At 50.8% G+C, this 21570-nt stretch overlaps 3 long non-coding RNA genes across 3 annotated transcripts; 1 reads left to right on the top strand and 2 right to left on the bottom strand.

Annotated features, from left to right (window-relative positions):
• Window positions 1-1246: 1246 nt before the first annotated feature.
• Window positions 1247-3377, bottom strand: LOC121142230. The gene is made up of 3 exons (XR_005879209.1): window positions 3111-3377; window positions 2393-2422; window positions 1247-1480 (listed from the first exon to the last, which is right to left on the bottom strand). It is a non-coding gene; the product is annotated as an uncharacterized LOC121142230 (long non-coding RNA).
• A 2-nt stretch (window positions 3378-3379) lies between these two features.
• Window positions 3380-6852, top strand: LOC121142231. Its single transcript, XR_005879210.1, has 2 exons — window positions 3380-3725; window positions 6334-6852. It is a non-coding gene; the product is annotated as an uncharacterized LOC121142231 (long non-coding RNA).
• Window positions 6853-8934: 2082 nt separating this feature from the next.
• LOC121142229 lies at window positions 8935-20723 on the bottom strand. The gene is made up of 5 exons (XR_005879208.1): window positions 20498-20723; window positions 15184-15469; window positions 13597-13769; window positions 13352-13502; window positions 8935-9105 (listed from the first exon to the last, which is right to left on the bottom strand). It is a non-coding gene; the product is annotated as an uncharacterized LOC121142229 (long non-coding RNA).
• Window positions 20724-21570: the final 847 nt, after the last annotated feature.

Raw genomic sequence — 21570 nt, 5'->3', positions numbered from 1 at the left:
CACTGACTGTGCTACCAGAGGTCCTGAGTTCAATTCCCAGCAACCACATGGTGGCTCACAACCATCCATAATGAGATCTGGTGCCCTCTTCTGGCATGTATATGTAATAAACAAATAAATCTTAAAAAAAAAAGAATAGAACATGAAAACAGAAAGGGGACTGTGAGAAGTGAGGAGTCCAAATGAGGGGAGATAAGAAAGGGTGATGAGTACTGGAGACATGGTTCAGAAATTAAGAATGGACATTACTCTTGCAGAGAACTCGAGTTTGGTTTGCAGTACCCTGGGTGGCTCATAATGCCTACAAGTCCGGCTGCAGGGTGTCTGATGCTGCCCTCTTCTGGACTCTGAGTGCAGTGCTCTCACCTGTGTATACACACATACGCACATAAGAAATCTTAGCAAAAAGAAAGTGTACTTGAATGTATGTGGCATGAGAGTGGAGAGGAGGGAGGGAAGGGGTCCTGCAAGCAGGAGAGGCAGGGGTGGGGACAGGGAGGGGGAGTAAGAACAAACATGGTGGCAGGTATGTATGAAGATAGCATAACAAGCCTATCACTTTTTATAACTAAAAAAAAAACCTGTTCTGACTTGAAAATAAACACATGATCTTTCTTCCTCTGCAGTTGCCTATCTCAGATACTTTTGTCATAGCAGCAGAAAGGTGACTAACAGTTTAAGCTTGACTTAGTGACATAGAGCCAGGGGCAAGGAGTCTGAAGGGCAGGCAGTGGCCCTGTTAAGAGTCTGGCACAGGTGGGGTCCTCAGTGGTGGGTGCTGGGCAGGGCTTGGGCTGAGGTCTGACCCCAGTGAGCCCTTTGGCTCCAGTTTTCTGTCCCTCCAGGGCCAGCTCTCTAGTATCTATTTCATTCAGGGCTTGTGCCTGAGTCACCAGGATGCCGCTGCCAACTTGTGTGAGGGCCCCACCGCCTCAGGGAAAGCCGCACTTAGAAGTAACCTGCTGTAGCTCTGAAGCAGATAAAGTCAGGAACGTCGAAGACTCCTTTGGATTGGTGCGGAGACACCGATAGACTTCGGCTGTTCGTACTCCAGCATCGGCATCTCTAGGCTCTACCAAATGTGGGTTTAAAGCGTTTGAAAATCCAAATCCTGTCTGTACTAAACATGCACACACGCTTTTCCTATCGCCGCTCCCCAGGCAGCACGGCAGAGTCACTATTTGTTTATCGTTATGCTGAGCATTGCAAGTGACTCAGAGGTGTTAAAGTACATGAGGGAGGTGCAGAGGTTTTAGACAAGCATATACTTTATATGTGGGACTGAACGCCTGAGGGTTTGGGTCTCAGAGTGGCTCCTGGAACCCAGCCTCTACAGATGCACATAGGGCGCCGGCACTCTTAGAAGCAGCAAAACCTCCGACTCGGCACTTTCTGGTCGAGGAGTTCATCTCCAGCAACACTCCCGTGGGATGAAGACATTGAAACGCAGACAGGTGACTGTCCTGAAGCCTGAGTTTTTCTGGGTTGAGGGGTGGGGATCAAGGGTAACATTAAGCAAATGTTAAGTTTGAATTGCTTCTGAAACATCCATTGAAGGTACCAAACCCATAATTGGATGGTTTGAAAGAAGCGAGGTCAGAGTCAACTAAAGGAGTGGACGGCCTTTAAAGCCAGGGACATAAACTCCAAGAAAAATAAATGACTAGGGAAGAATGTGGGTTGGTTGGAGACTATGGGGAGGGTGACTCCTGTGACAATGGCTGGTTGCAAGTGTTTGCTGGGATAGGAGGGAAATCATGACATTTGTTGAATCATAGACCAGTGAGGAGAAAGATTGGAGGAAAGAGAGTGGGGAGATACATTTCACCTCACAGGTGGAGACCTCGAGTGAAATCAGGTTTGACAACATGGAGGTCATGGACAGCCACGGCAGAGGAGCTTTAGGTGGATGGTGAAGCCAGAAGCCAGACAGATGAAAGGAGTGGGAAGCAGGCCCAGGAGAGAGGCAACGGTAGCGCGCTCTAGACTAGCCTGGAGAACTTTGCTCTAAACATTGTAGAGCTTGGGAGGAGGGGCAGGGGCTGGGGCGGGCATAGGCAGACTTCGTTTACATGGAAGAGCCCACATATCGACATGTTAGTAACAGCAGGCATCGCTGTGGGCATGAATCCAGAGCATCAGGGGCCCCAATGGCCCTGGCGTGGTTGCCACTCACCTGGCCTATCATTTTGGGGGATGGATTTTAAAGGAGCAGAATGCTTGTATTGGGACAAGACAGGCAGAGATGTGAATGTGTCAGTGGGAGCCCGGGTGGGAAGGAACTGAGTTGCACCTTGATGGCACGCATTTTCTCAACTGTGTGTGAGGCAGGACCGCAGTCATCTTTGTGGGGGGTGGGGAAGGAGAGTACGAAAGCTCTGACAGGAAATACCTGAGTGCCTAGGTCACATCCATTGGAGACCTGTGAACAGGAAGTGAAGTCACTCACCCAACCACATGACTCGCTGTGGTCAGTTACCTCAGGGGCAGCTGGAGGCACTTTCCCCAACATCACCGATCCACCGCAGGCTCAGTAAGCAATGGGCCAAGAGACCAGGTACCGAAAACTCCAAGGCTGAGTCCAGATCAGTCTCTGCACTTTTTACAGTTAATTACCTCAAGCATTTTGTCAGTGGCCAGAAACAGTTAGAAAGCTTTTAAATCAGAGTCTTAAATTATGGCAAAATTAGAAATGTGCCTTTTGCATTAAAAAAAATTAGACTCTTAACTGTGAATGGTTGTGTGCATGTTTGTGTGTATGGGAGTACATACGTGAATTTGTCCATGTACAGGCCAGTTTTCTGAGACAGGGTTTCTCACTAGTCTGGTTAGCCAGCGAGTTGAAAGGATCTACCTGCCTATATCCAGACTACGGCGATCGCAGTCACACATCTCTGCCCTTTAAAAAATAAAGTATGTTATGAGGGCTGAACACTGCTCTTCATGCTTACAGGGCAAGTAATTTAGCAATGAAGTCATTTCCTGGGTCCCCCAACACAATGGTTTTGCCGTTGCTGCTTATGGTTTCTGACAGGGTCTTAGTATGTATATGTGATTGGTTGACCTTCAGTGGTAATGACTTCAGGAAGCCAGGGAGTGAGGGAACCTACCAGGCAGGGGCAGCAGCCGCAGAAGTGAGTCTGGAAGTCAGAACGGGTAGAGAATACACTGACAAGGGAGGAGGAGATGGATTCACCAGAGAGAGCGCTGGAGAACTGGCGTGGTGGTCTGAAAGAAAATGGCCCCCGGAGGGCGTGGCACTGTTAGGAGGTGCGGCCTTGTTGGAGGAAGTGCGTCACTGTGGGGGCCGACTTTGAGTTCACATAGGTCAAGCTAGGCCTGGTGAGGCAGTTAGTCCACTTCCTGTTGCCTTCTGATCACGATGTGGCCAGCACGGTGTCTGCCTGCACACCGCCATGCTCCTGCCATGATGATAATGGGCTGAGCCTCCGAAACTGCACGCTACCACCTCAACTAAGTGCTTCCCTTTATAAGAGTTGCCATGGCCACGGTGTCTCTTCACAGCAGTGTAAACCCCGACTAAGACCGGGGACAGGGTCCAGGATGGCGAGGAACTGCAGTGGCTGAGGAAGAAAGCAGGGTAACCCTCGCAGCTCATGTCTAGACCTTGCAGCTGTGACTGCGATCTTTGCTGGAGAAGGAATCTTTGCAGATAGGATTAAGGGGGAGATCTGGAAATGCCATCATCAGCCGGGACTGTCCAGGTGGGCCTTTGCTACAGTTCGGATCCTGAGTGTTGCTTAGAGACCTGTGTGCTACAGTTCTCCAGCTCGCGGCACCATCAGAAGGTGCTCAAATCTTAGGGTCTGGCGGAAGGGGGTTAGGTCGTTTGAGTTGTTCCCTTGAAGGGGCCGTTGGCATCCTGGTGCCTTTCTCTGTCTTTTATATGCCGGCTGCCACATGAGACCAGGTCTCCTCACACGCTCCGTCCATGGCGGGCTGCCTCAGCGTGTTGAGCCCAAATTCCGAACCCCAAAATCACCAAGAGGCCCATTTCGGTGCAAAAGCAGAGAGTCTTTTATTGTAGTTGTTAACGAGCTAACCCCATTAGCTCGGGTCCCTCATCTATTCACCACAGCAGAGGGCTGGAGAAAGATACCCGGAGGTACCCTGAGGTGGGATCTTAAAGGGCAGCGTAAGGGGAGTGTCTAGGGGTATGCAACAGTCTCAGGATTGGTGCGCTTCCAGGTTTGGATGACCTGTCCTGTGTTGATTGGTCACCTGGATGTTATGGCCCATAGGCCCTCCCAGGACGGTGGCTATGCTTGGCATGTCACTGTTGTGCACTTGTCTGTAAAGCACACCCAGAGCCGTAAAGCACAGCCCTGCCAGCTAACTTCTGATTGGCTCCTTGCCACGAGGAGGGCATCTGACCCCCTAGTGACCAGGACAGGAGCAGCAAGGTCATGTTAGCCTGTCAAGGCTGCTAAAACTGGGGGTGTGGGGGGGGGACTGGTCACTTCAAGCACAGGCCCAAAGCAGTAGGGCGAGAGACGGGGACTGAGGCTTCACCTCCGTTAAGGCGATTGTCTCAGGTAACTTGTCACAGTAACAGAAAGCTAGCCAACAGTTTCTAAATTAAACAGTTACAATTCTGCCCCCCTCTCCCCAGGCAACACACACCCGGTCTTAGGAGATGCAGTATCACTGTATTCTTGGTTGGCCTTGAAGTCATCATCTCTCTACTTCAGCTGCCTACATGCTAATATTATAGCATCATTGTATATTAAAGTCCTTAGGACAAAAAAAAAAAAATCAAGGCCCATGAGGGGAGGCCCCTGAAGAGAGAGGCATTCCTCAGCCACAGCCCAGGGTGGGTAGATGACACAAGGCAGGAGTCTGCCCCGAGTTGCCAGCAGGACTGCGTATATCTTAACTGAGGCCTTCCAGTCTATACAACAGGGAGAGAACAGATTTTTAGCCCTTATAGCGGCCTCTAAGAAACCAACGCGGGAACAGAGAAGCGCTGGTGTGGACCGGTGTCTTCACGTGGTGTGAGATGTGTCAGCCTGACCAGCCAGATCCAGGCATGTTTGTTTTTAGCAAGCTGTTGGTAAAGGAGGAAGGCTGCGGCTGGTAGACCAGAGCTGGGCCACACAGCCTCAATAAGCTGTTAAAAAGGAAAAAGGCCGAGACGGCCAAGGGTAAGGCACGTGTTTCACGTGTAGACGGACCTTGGGTTCCATCCCTGGGGCCCCAAAATAAGAAGATGAAATAATAAAGCAAGAAAAAATAGAATTTGGAAACAGCAGCTGGAGAGGGTGTGCCTAGGCAAGCCCTGTCCTCCTGGGGTGAGTTTGTTCCTGTCAGCACAAACATGGAAGGGACATGGGGAGAAGACACCGAAAGCATGGCATCTTCTGAGGACTGGGGGGCTGGGGCAGTGGCACCCCGGGGTACAGTCGAAGCATGAGGACAATTGCCAGGAAATTCAGGAAATTCAGAAGGAGCCGAGGGGTTCAGGGGCTCAGCACACAGCCTCACTGTGGATGCCCTCAGGGGACCACTCCTCCTGACAGCTGAGCAAGCTGTCGGAGACCTGTCACCTGGCACACCTGCTCCGGCGCCTGGGGACCGCTCCAGCATGCAGCTGCTTTACAGCTCCTGACAGAGTACCTCAGGGCAGAGCTGAAGTACTGGCGCTTGTTTGTCTAGAATAACATCCAGAATAATCTCAGGATTTATATTCATGTGCGTTGAACAACATGGGTCTGCCATATAAATTATAGAACAGCTTGTGATGGAAGGCTGAGCAGCCATGACACCTTATAAGGCTGAAGAATGTGGGTGAATCTCCACAAGAGGCAGTGTCTGGCTCACTCCAGCTACTATAATAAGGCACCATGGGCTGAGAGGATTTGGAACAACTGGAATTTATTTCTCAGCTCTAAGAACTGAAGAAATCCAAGGTCCACATACCCAGTACCTGGTGAGAGCTACTTCCTGGTTTGGTCAGCCATTGTCCTCCTGGGTCCTGCTGTGGCAGAAGAGAAACACTCCATGTCTTTTATAAGGCACCTACCCCTTGTGAGGGTACCAACCCAGGAAACTCCCAAAGGGTACTTCCTCAGGGCCACCTTGCTGTTGGGTTTCAGTGTGAGTTAAAGGATCACCCAAGCATCCGGGCAACAGCAGATCAAAAACACCCACCACACGGTGTGGACACACATGGAAAGTCTTCATTTTCTTCCTTCTCCGCCGTTTTCCAAAAACGACGACAAATAGTCGTCACTTTTGTGACTTGAAGGCGACAAGAAGGAACACTGGCTCTAACACACTTTTCCAACCCTTCTTTCTCCCTCCCTGTGTTAGGAAACTTCCATGGCTTTCTTTGGCTCAGAGTAAGTGGGAAATTCTTCCCCTGGCCTCACCTTTAGGGGCTCATCCTTGCCAGGCTCTGGACAGCTTGTCTCCTGTGTGGCTTCTGTGACACCATCCTTGAGTGTCCTTCTGACATGCAGTGGAAGGAAACTGGGATACAATTGTGGAGGTGTTCGTCAGCCCAGCCTGAGTTTTCGGATCTCTCTACTCTGTCCCATACAAAGGGGCACTGGACAAGTCTGTCCGGTAAACATGGGGCATCTTTCGTGTGCAGTGACCAACTTGACTCCCTTTCCGGGGGCTCCTCTTCCCTCCAGCTCCCCAGCTCCTGCTGGTCAGCCTCTGTCTCCCCTGTGCCCCCGTCCCCCTCCCCCCCCCCCCCCCCGTGGGGTGCCCAGCCTTTTCTGAGACTCTTAGGGCTTGTCCCTCATTCCTCCCTAGCGGGGTTGGGAGGGGGGGCTGGTGATGGGAAAGGGGAGATGAGGCAATAAATTGGACCCTTTTGATATAGTTCCAGAAATTTGCTTTAGGTTAAATCTAGGTTACAAATGTCATTCTCCGAATTCCCTTTCAAGCTACTTACACATATGATTTGCTTGTCACCTCTGTCCCTTTTAAAGGAATCAATGAGCCTGTTGAATGAATGGGTCAGTACCCAGCCCTTAGAGTAAGTCTCCAGTGAGATTCATAGGACACAGTAGTAGTCGTAACTGATTTATCTAATGTCTACAATCCAACATTTCCTCTATGGCAAGGCCAAGTTTATGGTCTCACCGAATTCCCACTACAACACCTCAGCTCCCCCTCCATGCAGCCCAGGGCCCCTCCACAGTCACTGCTGAGCCAGCCAGGGCCACTGCTGTCTCCACACAGTGAGGGTGGTGACCGTGTCAGTCTCCCAGGCTGCATGGATGATGTATGTGCGGCTCGTAATTCATGCGTGTCACCCAAATGGTTGTGTCAGGCAACTGAAGCCTTTCCAAGACAAGCTGGAGAGTCTGGCATGACTTGTTTTTGGTAATCTAGATCCCTCCCAGTGATCACGACTTTGTGCTCAGTTGTCACAGAGCATCCACTTTCTGGCCTGTTCTAGAATCTCACTAGAAGTTTACATCACACTCAGTAGCCTCTAGTTCATAACAGGGACCTTCCTTCCTTCCTCTTTTGAAAATTGAAGCAAAAAAGACTGACATAGGAAATGCATCTAGGATATATATAGAAGTCCTTAAAATCAGTAAGCAAGGGGACAACCCAATAGAAAACAAAACAAAGACATGAGTAATAGATTCAGAAAAGAGGAACCCCGAAAGCCCATAAAGAGATACTCATCTCTTTTGTAATCAGTGACAAACAAATTTAATTCCCAGCCTGAGACTATTCAGGTTAGGAGGCAGGCAAACCTTCCCTTTCAGAGCCCCATGAGGCTGTGGAGGAGAGCAACTTTCCCATCCTGCTTTGCAGGCAGAACAGGGCTCTAGTGAGCCACAGGGTAAGGCTGTGTTAGGCCAGAGATGGTGCTCCCATCCTCAGCGAGCCTCGGCGTGCAGTCCTGCAGCACTGTGAAGACCGTGCAAACTACTCCAAGCTCACCAGCAAGTAGAGTGATTAAAAGTTGCAATGTGCTCCTACAGTGGATGCTGCTTTGCAGTGAAAATGAATGCTCATGGGATAGGCTACGAGGGAGGCGTTGACTCCCGGCATTCGTCTGTTGGTGAATATCCATTTCATTTCATTAGAGCTGCAAAGTTGTTTTAGAGTAGCATTAGGTTTAGATTTACTTTATTATTATTTATTATTATTATTATTATTATTATTATTATTTTGGTCTTGGTTTTCAGACAGGGTGTTGGGTAGCCCAGGTTAGCCTCCAACTTGCTATGTAGCCAAGGATTACTATCCGTTACTGATCTTAATGAGGTTCATTTTCTCTACCAGTTCAAGAATTAAAAGGCAGGGAAAAATCTCCAGGAACCAGGTAATGGAGGGGTGGGGGTGGGGGCAGGGAGTGGGGGGCGAGGGGGTGGAAAGTTTGGAGGAAAACTTGAATAAGAGGTGAAGAAACACAGCAAGGCATGCACAGAGAAAGATCCTCTGGAGCAGGGTGGGGACAGGAAGCCACGCCTGCTCTCTCCTCGAGGGGCTGGGCTTTAAGGGTCTTTGAAGGTCTTCCTCCCCCCAGGGTAGGGTTTGTTGACAGGGAGGCTGGTGTGTCCACAACTTTTGTAGACACGTTCTAGTCACAGGCAGGGGACTGGGGAAGAGAGTCCACCAGTCCTTTCTTCAAGCTGTCAGGTTTTTGTCTCAGGTCATGAAGGTAAGGAAGAAGCAGGTCATTCTGGAAATTCACCGCCTCTATTACCTAGTCAAGGCTCTGTTCCCTATCTGTCTGCCTATCAGGGAATCTACCTTATAGTCCCCCAGGGTGGCATGGAACTTCCTATCCTCCTGTTTATTCTTCTGAGTTCTGGGACTACCAGCATGCACGGTGACACCCAGTTTGTACAAGGCTGGGGGAACTGACCCCAGGCCTTGGCGAGTCCAGGAAAGCACTCCAAGAGAGCCCCATCTTCACCCCCAGTTACTTGCCTCGGGCTGTGAGATGTTTGTGCTGGTTGAGCACCGCAGAGCCCTCGAGCTGAACTTGCAGACCTGTGGGCCTTCTTGAGTAGATAGTATGCCTCAATAACAGGGCTGGACACGAAGCTCAGTGGTAGAAGGCTGGCCAAGCATGCTTGCACAGGGCCCCGGGCTCCATCCCTTGCACTAAACAAACAAAACGATGAACGGCAGGCAGAAGTTGAGTACAGTGGTTCACACGGCCAGCTCGCTGGGAGCCGAGGCTGGAATGAATGGAGCATGTGTGCTCTGGACTTTGAGCACACTTCTGTCAAACCCAAAACCCAAAACCTCCGCAACAACAAAAACAAAACAAGAGTAATGAACATGAGCTATGTGCATCAACATAGATTGATCTCTCAGATGTTTCTGAGGGTCGCATAGGGATAGTGCTGTTTACATAACGTTTTAGAACTCACCCATCTGTATGACATGGTACTTATAGATACCATGGATGTAACAGCAAAAATATATATGCACACAGGTGAGGAGAAAGGAAGAGCCAAGCAGGGCATACCTGGTGGGGAGCAGGGGGGCCTCTTCTTGGTAAATCAGGTGGAGAGTATGTAGGTGAATCACTGTATTATAGTTTCTAGTTATGTATTCACACACACACACACAAGCATGCACACACATGTATCCATATTTGGTTTGTATGAGACAAGGTTTCTCTGGGTATCCCTGTCTGTCCCTGGTCACTCTGTAGACCAGGCTGGTCTTGAACTCACAGAGATCCTGCTGCCTCTGCCTCCTAAGTGCTGGGTTTAAAGGCGTGCGCCACCACAGTCCCACTTGCGCTAGCATAATTTAGTATAAGCTTTTTGTTTAAAAGACCAGGACATGTTACATCTCTCTCCAACCTTCTGGTTCCTTTTTCTGCAGGGTCCCCACAGTTAACCTCCAAACCTGAGAGCCCCATTTTCCTCGGGTTAGCTCTAAAGAGCACAGATAGCATCTGGAGCCATGCTCTCCCATGGCCGTGTGACCTTGGGCAAGTGATTCAATCTCTCTCCATGCTCAGTTCACTCATCCGTAAGATGAGGGTCATACAGCAAGACTGAGCAAATGGAGTGCCTGCTAAGCTTACCAGACTTGGAATGCCAGGCACAAGCCTGGGGAGTTGTACCCACTGCCAGTGCCAGTCAGTGGGACACACTTCCAGACCAGAAGTCCCGACCGCTGGAGAAGCTGGGCGAGGACCATGCCCCCACTGGCCTCACTCGGCTCTTCCCTGTTCCGTCCTGTCCTTCCCAGCCTGCCTGCTCACAGGACACCCAGGGAAAGCAGGGCAGGGATATGAGCTCACTCTCTCCTTGTCTGCCTTCTTTCTTTTGCCACAGCGCCCCCCCCCCCCCAGCTTCAGCCTCTTTTCTTTCAGCCCTGAGGATGGGCATGCCCTGGCTCCTTCGCCTTTAGCCTCTGAAGGTCCATGCTGGGCTTTCCACATTTGAAACAGTTGCCAGTATGTGTAACTCAGAGAGTTACATTGCCATCCCGGATCTTTGGCTTTCTTGAGAATTTGAAAAATCTGACCTTCTCCAGCCTGCTCCTCACTGAGTGACAGACTGCCTCAGGGGACATAAGCCTGGCTGTCCTAGCAGCCTGGGGCCACCACACAGAGAGAGCAGAAAAGCCATGTGCAAGGTCCCCCCCTGGTCACAGGCACAGGGGCCCTGAAGTGACCTGGGGTCAGCTTACCAAGCTGACAAAGATCTTCCCAAAGATGCCCTGTGGACCCAGAGTACCCTGCTCTGACCTAGCACTGCTCTGGCGTAGGGGCAGGAAGGACTGTCCGTTTGGGCAGGTGATCTCGGGCCGGCTGCTGTAGTGTCCTTCTGATCTGGACCCCTTCTTCCCTCTCTAAATTCTAGCCTTTGTAGGAGTGCCTGCCCACCGAGGTCCAAAGAAGCCACCTGATTATTCAGCTGAGATCCCCTGCGAACCCTGGTCCTTGTGATTAGGACAGGCTGGCATTCAGATGGTCCCAGAGCCACCACCCCCACCTTGGTAAGGACAGGTCCTGCTAATCACTCTAGAGGCCCAGGGAACCTTGCAGGAGGAGCTGAGCTGGAGGACTGCCGGCTACTGTCTGTGAAGTGTGAGCATGGCTGCTCTCCTCCTGAGGTGTTTGGAGCCTCATACCTTTTCATCAGTGTGTGTGTGTGTGTGTGTGTGACCCTTATCTGTTTTCTTTCTCTCTATTTTTTGCTGTGATCTTTAATAAAAATCACAAGGGTCTCAAGTATAGGCTTATAGCAGTGACAAGAAAAAAGTTGAGCCAGGTGTCCTGGCTAGTTATAAGTCAGTTTGACACAACTAGTGTCATCTGAGAGGAGGAGCCTCAACTGAGAAATGCCTCCATACTATCAGGCTGTAGGCGAGCCTGTAGTGCTTTATGTGGGAAGGCCAAGTGCATTGTGGTAGAGTCATCCCTGGGCTGGTGGTCCTAGGTTTTATAAGAAAGCAGGCTGAACAAGCTAGTAAGCAGCTCCCTCCATGGCCTCTGCATCAGGTCCTGCCTCCAGTTCCTGCCCCGTGTGAGCTCCTGCTTTGGCTTCCCTTGGCAGGGTGTGATGTGAGATGAAATAAACCCTTTCATCACAGCGATCGAAACCCCAATGGAGACACCAGGTGTGGTGGCAAGCTGATGGCCCCGGCACTGGTGAGCCCGAGGCCGGAAAGTCACTTGAACATAGGAACCCTGTCTCGAAGACAGAAAAAGCTTTCTAATGTTTTGTTTGTCTTTGAGTAGAGGCCAGTGGGATGATTTAGCAGGTAAAGGTGTTTGCAGAGCCGTCCTGGGGACCTGGGTTGGACCCTGGAAGCCACATAAAGGAGAAAAGGACTCAGAGTTGTCCCCTGGCCTCCAACTTCGTGCTTGCCTCCCAACCGTGCATACAGACAATAACAATAAATAACCTTCACAGCCTGAGCCTCAGACTGCCCAGCTCAGAGCCCAGTGTGCTGCCACGGATATTCCTACAACCTCAGCGTTCTGGCCAAGACAGGAAGATCGTGAGTTCAAGGCCAGCTTTGGTTATCTAGTGAATTCCAGGTTAACCTGAGACGCTGTCTCAAACAACAACCATGAAAACAAAAACTTTATGACATCAAAACAACGTAGCTCGGACTGTGCAGCTCAACCGTGATTTGGGGAGAGGGAAACTGGAAGGGACGGTGGGTGTGCGTGTGTGGAGGAGAGGACAGCTGGGAATGGGTCCATGTCTCTCAGTCAACAGGAGGAAAAGGCCAGGGCCCACAGGGACCTAGGGACCCAGCAATAAGATGCCTTCCCACCTCCACTGGGAGGAACCAGGGCTGTATTGTTCTCTTCAACCACTGTCTCCTCTGGCCTGTGTGTTGGTGAAAAGAATCCCCACCGGAACAATTTTCTGTACCTAGAATACAGACCCTGAGATCTCAAACCAGCTGTTTCTAATGCAAATGTTAAGAATCCCAAGGGAGGCCAATGCCATCATTCATTCCACTTATGGCCACGGTTGGGGCTTATTTATGTATTCATAGAGATTCGTGTGTTTATGGTGGTGTCTTTAAGCCACACTGACCAGAATAAAGACCACATTTCCTAACATTTCTTGTAACTAGATGAGACCAGGCAACCAAGTTTCCAGCTCTGGGATGCATTGGAAATGTGACTTTAAAGCATGGGGTTTGCTGTTTGCACACCCTCTCCTCTCCTGCTAGCTAACATCCAGATGTGGTGGGTGGAGCACGCACAACTGTCTTGGGGCAATGATGTGAAAGCCACATTATCCATTCACGGTTATATATTTACTCGTATCACTGTCTTTTTTTTTTTTTTTCCTCTTCCTTTTGGGGACGGAACTGTGCAATGTAGCCCAGGCTGGCCTCCTATTTGATCCTCTTTCCTCAGCCTCCCGAAGGCTAGTACTAAAGGCATGTACCAGTTCCGGTGTCACAGTGTCTCATCTCCCCAGCCGGATGGGGAGTTAGCTAGGAGCTAAGGACCAGGTCTGAAATGAACCCATCTAACATGCCATTAGCATCTTGGATCAAACTAGCCCAGCCCCAAAGCGGCTCACTAGGGCAAAGCATGATGGTCCTTTTCTAGAATTGCTGTTAGATGTGCCAACCCCCACACATTCACACGGCAAAGTTTTAAGTCCCGCATTATTTCCTTGCTTTGTTTTGTCCTGGTCTAATGGAAGAAATTCCCAGCGTCTTTAGAATTTTTCACCTTGAAGTAATCTGTTGTGACTTCTGTTCTGAGAATTAGATGCAAATGAGGTTTGACTTGCAAATCTTCACTGGTGTGTGTCATACAGAGAGCCCCTGCTTCTTCACCACAGCTCCTTTCCTGTCAAGTTCTACAAACTCCAGAGGCATTCTTTAAAAACCCAGCAACACTCACCTCAAAAGCACCAGCCTTGAATTTAACTGTGGTCCGGGAACCACAGTTAAATCTCTCTACAATAGCACTCCGCTTGCACAGTTGGGAGTCTAAGACAGGCTGTTTTGATGTTCAGTTTCTTCTCCAGAGCTTTTTTCGTGTTTTCTACTTCCTGCAAGGAAATTTGCATTATATTTAAGCTATTTTGCTGTCTGGTTTTAAAAACCTAGACACTCAGAATTCTCAGCTATGTGCTTTAATCTTACCATTGGCAACAGCAAGGCGGGCTTTGCAGGGGGAGAGGCCTGAGCTGGTCTTTACTTAGCTTCTCTGTTTGCCTGGGGGCGGGGGTGTGCTCCAGAGCCCGACCTGTAGGTACCCGAACTGGGACTTATCATTCCGGGCGAATTTCCAGGAGGAAATGACAACAGCCACAAACCTGGTGGGGAAAGGGTCCTCCCGTCAATGGAGGAGGCGACATCTCAAGCAGAGCTGAACAACTAGACAGGCAGGAAACAGGTGAGCTTGCTGAGTGGGTTTGCGGAGCGTGTTTCACTGGGGCCTGCTCCACGTCGGCTCCCAGGAAGAACGTGACAACACAGTCCATCTCCTCAAAGGTGGAACATGGAGAAACGGTGGACCCGGAGCCCCCTTCGCCTGAGTGAGGCTCACACCAAGAAGCATCAGGAGCCAGGTGCCCGGGGGGGGGGGGGCATGCCCCAAATAGTAGCAACTGGGAACCTGAAGCCAGAGGATTGTAAGTTCAAGGCCAGCCTGGGGAACTCTGAAAGATCCTGCCTCAAAATAAAATCCTTACATTTGCTTTATTATTATTTTTTAAAGAAACACTATCCCAGCATGCATTTGGCCATGAATTCAACCGCCAGTAAAACAAATCAATAGAAAAGGCATCTAGGCGTATATGGGCTATCCTATTAAAACACTTGCAGATCCCACCTTAGACCCTGGAAGCACATCTTTCCAGGGTGCTGCTGCTACAGTGTGTTCCAAAACACTCTCATGGCATTCGGTGTTGCTGAGAACAAAACCCCCAAGGCCACTGTCACTCTCCAATACCCGTTATGAATCTGTGCACAGAGAGGAGAAGCCCAACACTCTGGAGCAAATGCCCACTGACAGGAAGCTCTTGCCCCACCTACATTGAATTAGCACAGTGCAAACTGAAAAACCTAGTGACCCGGGCAGATGCTGAAAGTAGCATTCCCGGATGCCACCTTCCCTAGGCCTCACTTGAGAGACGGTGGCATCCCTCGTATCTCATCTGTGACTGGACACCAAGTCAGGCCTTTGTCACAGATCTTGCAGCTTACTGCAAGAAGCCTCTGCCCCTCTTCTTAGCCACCAGGCGGGTATCTTACTGCCACTGTGACTAATCTAAGCTGTGACTGTGCTGAAAGCTACAGTTGCTGGAGACGGGAGCTGGCTCAGTGGCTGAGTGTGCTTGCTGCTTTCCTAGAGGACCCAGGTTCAACTCTCAGCACCTGCACAGTGGCCCACGACCACCTGTCTCCAGTGACACAGGTGCCTGCACAGTGGCCCACGACCACCTGTCTCCAGTGACACAGGTGCCTGCACAGTGGCCCACGATCACCTGTCTCCAGTGCCACAGGTGCCTGCACAGTGACCCACGATCACCTGTCTCCAGTGACACAGGTGCCAGGCCTGCACATGCTGCACGAATACGCAGGCAAAGCTCTCATATGCGCACAAATGAAAGTAAGAAATCTTCTCCCAGCCTCCTACATGGGCCCCCCAGAGTCAGGCCCTGGGGCCCCCCATTTCAAGCTTTTCCCAAGATGCCCTTCGGCCGACTCCATCTCCCTCTACCTCACCTGATGCTTCCTTGTCTTCTGTGTTTTTGAATCAGTACATGCGGGACCGTGCCTCTCTTTTCAGACCCCTGAGTGGGACTCTCTGTGGCCAGGACAGGCCTCTGCCAGGAAGCTGGTGTCGCTGTGGGGTATGAGCTGCGTGGTGTAGAGAGGACCAGGATGGCGGTGGCGCGACCGTGGGGCTTCGTGGGCAAGCCTGTGCGCTGTTTGCCAGCCTTTGGCCTAGTGCCTGGCACAGATGGTATGCTCAGCAAACACTGCTGGATTAAATGAGCACATCCACGGCCTAGGGAAAAGGAGAGTGAGGAAAACTACCGCTGCTGCTGCTGTAGGGCGTGGAGCTGTCTTCCTGCTCTCTCTGCAGACCCTGCTTCTCCTTCATTCTCTTCTCTCCTTCCTCTACAGAGGCAGCATAGAGGAGGTCTGCTGAAGAACAAGGTGCTGGGGGGGGGTTAGGGGGGTTCTCAAAGGCACACGTGTGTGTGTGCATGAGAGAGAGACAGAGACAGAGAGAGAGAGAGAGAGAGAGAGAGAGAGAGAGAGAGAGAGAGAGAGAGAAAACTAGTGCCAAGTTGGGTATGATGGTGCATGTCTATAGCCTCCGGGATTTTGAAGGCAGAGGCAAAGAGATCAGGAGTTCAAGGCTAACCTCAGCTATCTAGAAAAGTTGAGACCAGCTTGGGCTACATGAGACCCCATCCTCCAAACCCAAAACAAAGAAAACAGTACCAGCACAATACAAGCATCACATGAGGCCATAGAGAACGTCGTCAACCTCAGTACAGATGGTATTTGTCCGCCAGCGTCCTCTGCACACCCACACAGAACCATCAGATCTGCACGGTTGTCCACACTCCCCCCTTTTGCCCTGCTCTGTGCCCCGTGAATCTGGCATCATCGGATGCTCCACTTAGGCTCTTATTCCTTGACCTGGACCAGACACTCAGAATGTCTGCTAGTGAACAGGAGAAGAGGAGCTGGTGGAACAGAGAGTTTGCTTCCAGACTTCAGGCCAACAGAGCTCCTGGCCAGATCACAAAGGACCGGAAATACCCTTGAGGGCTATAGTCTTTATAGCTCTGAGAAAGTGGTCTTTGTAAATGTCATTGTTACAAAGCCAGAGGAAGCCGCAGAAGAGTCTAGACTGTGGGGGTTCCAGTGGGTCTCTTGGGAGACGTGTAGATGATGCAGGTGAGACTTTCTCTGCCCCCCACAAGTATCTTTGCTCTGGGACAGGAGCCCCATGCTCAGGTCCCCTTCCTCTTTCACTCAGCCCATTTAGTCCATGGCAATGAATTTGACCCACTATGGCTCCCAAAAGTCCTTTCATTAACACCAAACACCTATCTCCCGGCTGTTATCTTCTTCCGTGCTGTCTGGAGTGCTTCACTCTCTTATTTTGAAACCTAAACAACTGATTTGAATCCTGCCATCCCTAAGAAAAATTGTCAATACAAATCAACAGCTGCCGGATAAGGAATGTTCTGGCAGTATGCCTCTTACGGGGGTCAGACACGGTGCTACGCACTTACACATGCATGGCCTCATCTAATCTTTAAAAACCCTGAGGTGGTGAGCATTATGCTCCTCATTTGATAGATAAGAAAACTTGATTAGTGAGAAGTTTTGAAATTTGCCCAAGGTTACACTCATTCTTGCCTGCCAAGACGGGATTTAGACTAGAAGACGCCAGGATACTTGCTCTTAACCTCCAGAATCTACTGCTGTAAGAACTCAGTCAAATCTGTCATCCCCCTTAACTCTGAATTTCTTTCAAAGAAAATCAGAGGGTAAGATGAAATCCTTGAAAAGTCCTTGTTGCCCTTAAAGCTGAGCTGGTCTCCTAAGGAGTCGGTTTGCCTCCGCCTACCAGCAGATGGCGCCCATCCAGTTGTACCATCAGTTTGCAGGCGTTCCAGGGGGAAGCCCAATTTCCCCTCAGCCCTGCCTGACTGGCGTGGGAATGAAATGGAAATGTGTTCCCAGTGGTAAATGGTGCAAACTCACACAGCCTCCACGTGGCAAAGCCAAGAGCTTAGCCGGTAGGTTTGACTCCTAAGGGTACGGGATTACCATAGCCGCTGCTCAACCGACAGGAGACCCTGGGTCCTCTCAGTGGCTTCAGTCAGCTCTTTCCTTGCAAAGAGACAGAACGGGCACCCAAAAGAGTTATAAGAAGTAGATACTTGCCACACCAGCATGGATTTTTTTTTAATCAATGCCAAAGACAGTTGTCACCCACTCAAACCCCCTTTCTAAGACTCTGGGGGAAGCCTTGGGCAGACAGCCTCGTGCCCATTACTGAAAATAAACTGGGCGTGGCTTGCCCAGATAGACGTGAGATTGTGACAGCTGCCTTTCTACAGACTCAGGCTTTGAGCCTTACATAGGCTTTTCAAGGAGTACCAGTCGGATGGGCTCACAGCAGGCACGACAGGAGGTCCCGGGGCCCTGAGAAGCCACAGAGTTGTGCTTAGTGAATGACTCTTACCTAAGGCTAGCTAATCTCAGCACTCGGGCGGCAGAGGCAGGCGGATCTCTGTGAGTTCGAGACCAGCCTGGTCTACAAGAGCTAGTTCCGGGACAGGCTCCAAAGCTACACAGAGAAACCCTGTCTCCAACCCCCACCCCTCCCAAAAAAAAGAGACACGCTGGTCATACTAACGATGCCTGCCACATCTCCACGCTCTGAGACAAACCCTGGAGAGTGGAAATGGGACTTTGATGCGTGGAGACTTGGGAAATGAAGGGAAACAGTGGAGACAAGATTCTCCCATCTTAACATCTAAGGGCATGTGAGAGCATGTAAGAGAGCTGGAGTAACATCCACACATCGTCGACGTCCGAGTGGGGGAGTCAAGTCCAAGGAGGCAAACGGAACTGTTTTACCAGAGTACAGGATCTCAAACTGCAAGGTCACTGCTGCCCACCGCACTGTAGACACAAAGTCATCTGGGAGCATCTGCTCACTCTCCTTCAGCAACACGGTTCCCCCCTTCAGTAACACCCATCCCCCTCCTTCAGTAACACCCATCCCCCCCTTCAGTAACACCCATCCCTCCTTCAGTAAGACCACTCCGCCCCTTCAGTAACAGTGTCCCCAACTCTTCCCTCTCCCACAGGTAGAGTAAGAAATTGGACCTGTAATCTAGGCTAACTTCTGTCTTTGAGAAAAGCAGTAAGAAGTGCATTGTCCCAGTCACCAAGCTCCTTTGTAACAGTTTTCCAACTGAAATTCCTGTTTTATACTGAAAGAGAAACAAGTCCTAACGGCTGTTGAAAAGCACTTTAAAACACTGCAATGACTTATCTGGGCATTGTGGCACCTGCCTAAAACCCCGATACTTGGGAGGCTGAGGCAGAGGGACTGCTGGGAATTCAAATGTAGCATGGGATATATGGTGAGACCCTGTCTTAAGAGAAAACCGGAGAAGGAAAATAAAACCGTGTTTTAAAAGCCATTGAGGTTTATGTAAGATTGAGGACTTCTCGTCCCTCTTCAGTGGCTTTGCCCAGACGCCAGACAGCTGGAAGTCAGCTCTGAATCCAGCGTTGACATGCCAGTGGGGAGCAATTAGCCCTGAGTCAGGTCTGCATGTCGGGAGTCATAGGGCTTTAATGGCTGCAGCCCACTGTGTGAAGAAATCTGCTCCTCCACTAACCCCAGGCCAGCAGCTGTGGCTTTCCCGTGATTATGAGCCTGGAGTCTTGTCTCGCTGATTAAATAAAATGATAACTTGTGGCTCCAATAAAATAACTTGTAGCTAGCTCCTCGGGTCCCACCATCTCCCCTGGAATTGACTGTTCTTCCCAAAGAAATGTGATAATGTCTGCTCTCAGCAAGAGAGCAAAGCGAACAGAATATAGCTTGAGGAGAACCAAGACACCATCTGGTGGCCATTTCCTATAAATCTTCGCCTCAGATGCAAATGCCTTGCACACAAGAAACGGGTTTTGTGATTTGGAGGCCGCAGGTGAACCAGGCTCTGTGACCACAGCCTAGGCAAGTCTCAGAATATGCAGATTTCTGGAGTGCCTTGCTATTGGTTGATTCACCTGTTTGTTTCATTGGGGAGGGCGGTGCTGGCATTTTCATCCAGGGCCTTGTGTCTGCTAAGCAGGGGCCATGTGTATGCTAAGCAGGGCTCTAAAGGGACCTTTACCCCTGAATTGTGTATCAGCAGCTGAAACAGGAAGCCCTGAGCTAACTCCCCTCTGAGGACTTTCTCAGCACGAAACAAAGATGCTTTGGATGGCCAAGTGTCACCCTCAGGTCGTGAGGCTTCTTAGAAGGCAGTGAACCCAGGAAATCCTGATACACACGCAGTTTTCGCTCCACGACTGTGTTGCAGTAAAGCAGAGAAGACATCGAGACCCTTTCCACCAGGCTCCTCTTCTCAGGGAAAGCCGGGTCCACTCCCTGAAGTCCGTTTTTATGACAGTAGCATCACAGACATGCCTTCTCCACACCCGGCCTCTGGCCTTGGGCTCTCTGGCCACAGAATGGCCTTTGTCCTCTTTGGTAGACGGCAGTGACTGAAGCGACCTCAAGTTGACATTTTTTGATCAGCAGCAAGGCTGTCCTCGGGGCAGATTTCCCAAGCAAGTGAAGTCCCTCTCTGGGGGTCCCTTTGTCCCTCTTCCCAGCTGCCTGACCCTTCCCTCTGCCCACTCTCTCTAGCTCCAAACTCTCCTGTGTCCACACAAGGTGTGAAGGGCCTACCCTCTGGAAAGTCCTGCTTGCCAGGAGAAAACGCTGTCTCGGTGACTGTTCTGGAAAACCTACATGAGCCAAAGGCTAGACCTTGTGTGGGCCATTCAGGGGGAGAATGGGAAGCTGGGACAAGTGGCGGAGGGCAGGTGATACTTCCAGAAGCCCTTCTACCCACGGATCGCCTCTAGTCTGTACACTGGGAAGCTGCCCAGCGTGGAAGAACACTCGGACCCCGAGCTCTGTGCGCTATCAGCCCACACTCACTTCCCCTAATGTTGGAGTCCCTGGGCCCACGAGCCAAGTCTCTCCCCCAAGCCTTCCTCCTCCTGTAGTTGCTAGGCCTGTGTTTAGACTTGTCTGCTCTGAACCTAATTGGCGGGCACTTCTCAGCAGCAGGTACTTCGTGTTAATTAACAGGAAGAAGATGAAACAGGAACTAGCTCAAAAGTTCACTCATGGCCTGCCGGGGGAGGGGTGGGGGATGGGGGTGCAAAGCGGGGCGCTGTGGAGCAGGGAGAGGGCTTCTCAGCACTCATAGACTTGGTTTTCCTTGTCTGGGGCCACGGAGGGGAGAAGAGAGGGAGGCTCCCCATCACTCACTTGCTGGGGGATGTCATTGAAGCAAGCAGGGTCACCCATACACCCCAGCTGCAAAGCCCAAAGTCAGACGCATCAGTTCACTGCTTCAAGAGGCGGACGTCACCTGAGTCCAGCTAAGAGGGCGTCACAGTCTCGTGATGCTCTTCTTAACTAAAATAAGCAGGGAACATCCAAAGGAGAGTCATGCTCAGGGACGCCAGCCGCCCTACAGCTGTGCTGCGGTTCGGGCCTGGAATGTTCCCCGAGTTCCAGCCTATGGCGCTATCAGATGACAGTGGAACTTCTGGGAGGCGGGACCTCGTGTAAGGACTCAGGCATTATGCTGGCCTGCCCCTGTCACGGCAGGATGCACTCAGGCAGCACCCCGGTCAGCCCAGGGCTCCGTGATTGCCTAGTCTGCACACAGGTGCAAAGGACCCTTTGAAAGAAAGACCCCGCCCACGTAGCTCTCTTTCCACTGTCCTCTCTTTCCCCCTCTTCCCCGGCGGTTCCCCTTAACTTCTCACTTAAGCTCTGTCTGCTTGCCATGGAATCCGCCAAGGTCCCCCCTCAAGCTTTATCATAACACCTAGTAGAAGAAAGACAGGTCATCAAAGGCGTGGCCTGGAGGGGGATAGTAGGACCCTCTCTCTCTCTCTCTCTCTCTCTCTCTCTCTCTCTCTCTCTCTCTCTCTCTCTCTCTCTCTCTCTGTGCCATACCCACACCCCTCAGTCTGGGTTGGTGTCCACTCTGCCTCAGTACCTCAGAAAGCGAGGTTATTTGAATATCTGGTCTTTACAGATGTAATCAAGTCAAAATGAGGTCATCAGGGTAGGCCCTAATCAGATTAGGATTGGTATCTTTATCCGAGGGAGTAGTTGGGACACAGAGACCCACATAGGAAAATGTCACATGAACATAAAGATGTCCACCCAGAGCCAATTAGAGAAGGCATCTTCAAAGACTGTTTTCTGGGGCAGTCAAACCCAGAGGGGAGTGAGGGCTGCTACCCAGTTCTGATGTGCTGTTTAATGCAGGGCATAGCTGCACTCTGAAACTCAGAGCGCAGAACTCAGTTCTGAGACTGAGTCGG

This window comes from Mesocricetus auratus, unplaced genomic scaffold (genome assembly GCF_017639785.1).
Source record: "Mesocricetus auratus isolate SY011 unplaced genomic scaffold, BCM_Maur_2.0 Super-Scaffold_100009, whole genome shotgun sequence".
NCBI classification, from domain to species: Eukaryota; Metazoa; Chordata; class Mammalia; order Rodentia; family Cricetidae; genus Mesocricetus; species Mesocricetus auratus.
This window is presented reverse-complemented; position numbering and strand designations above follow the sequence as displayed.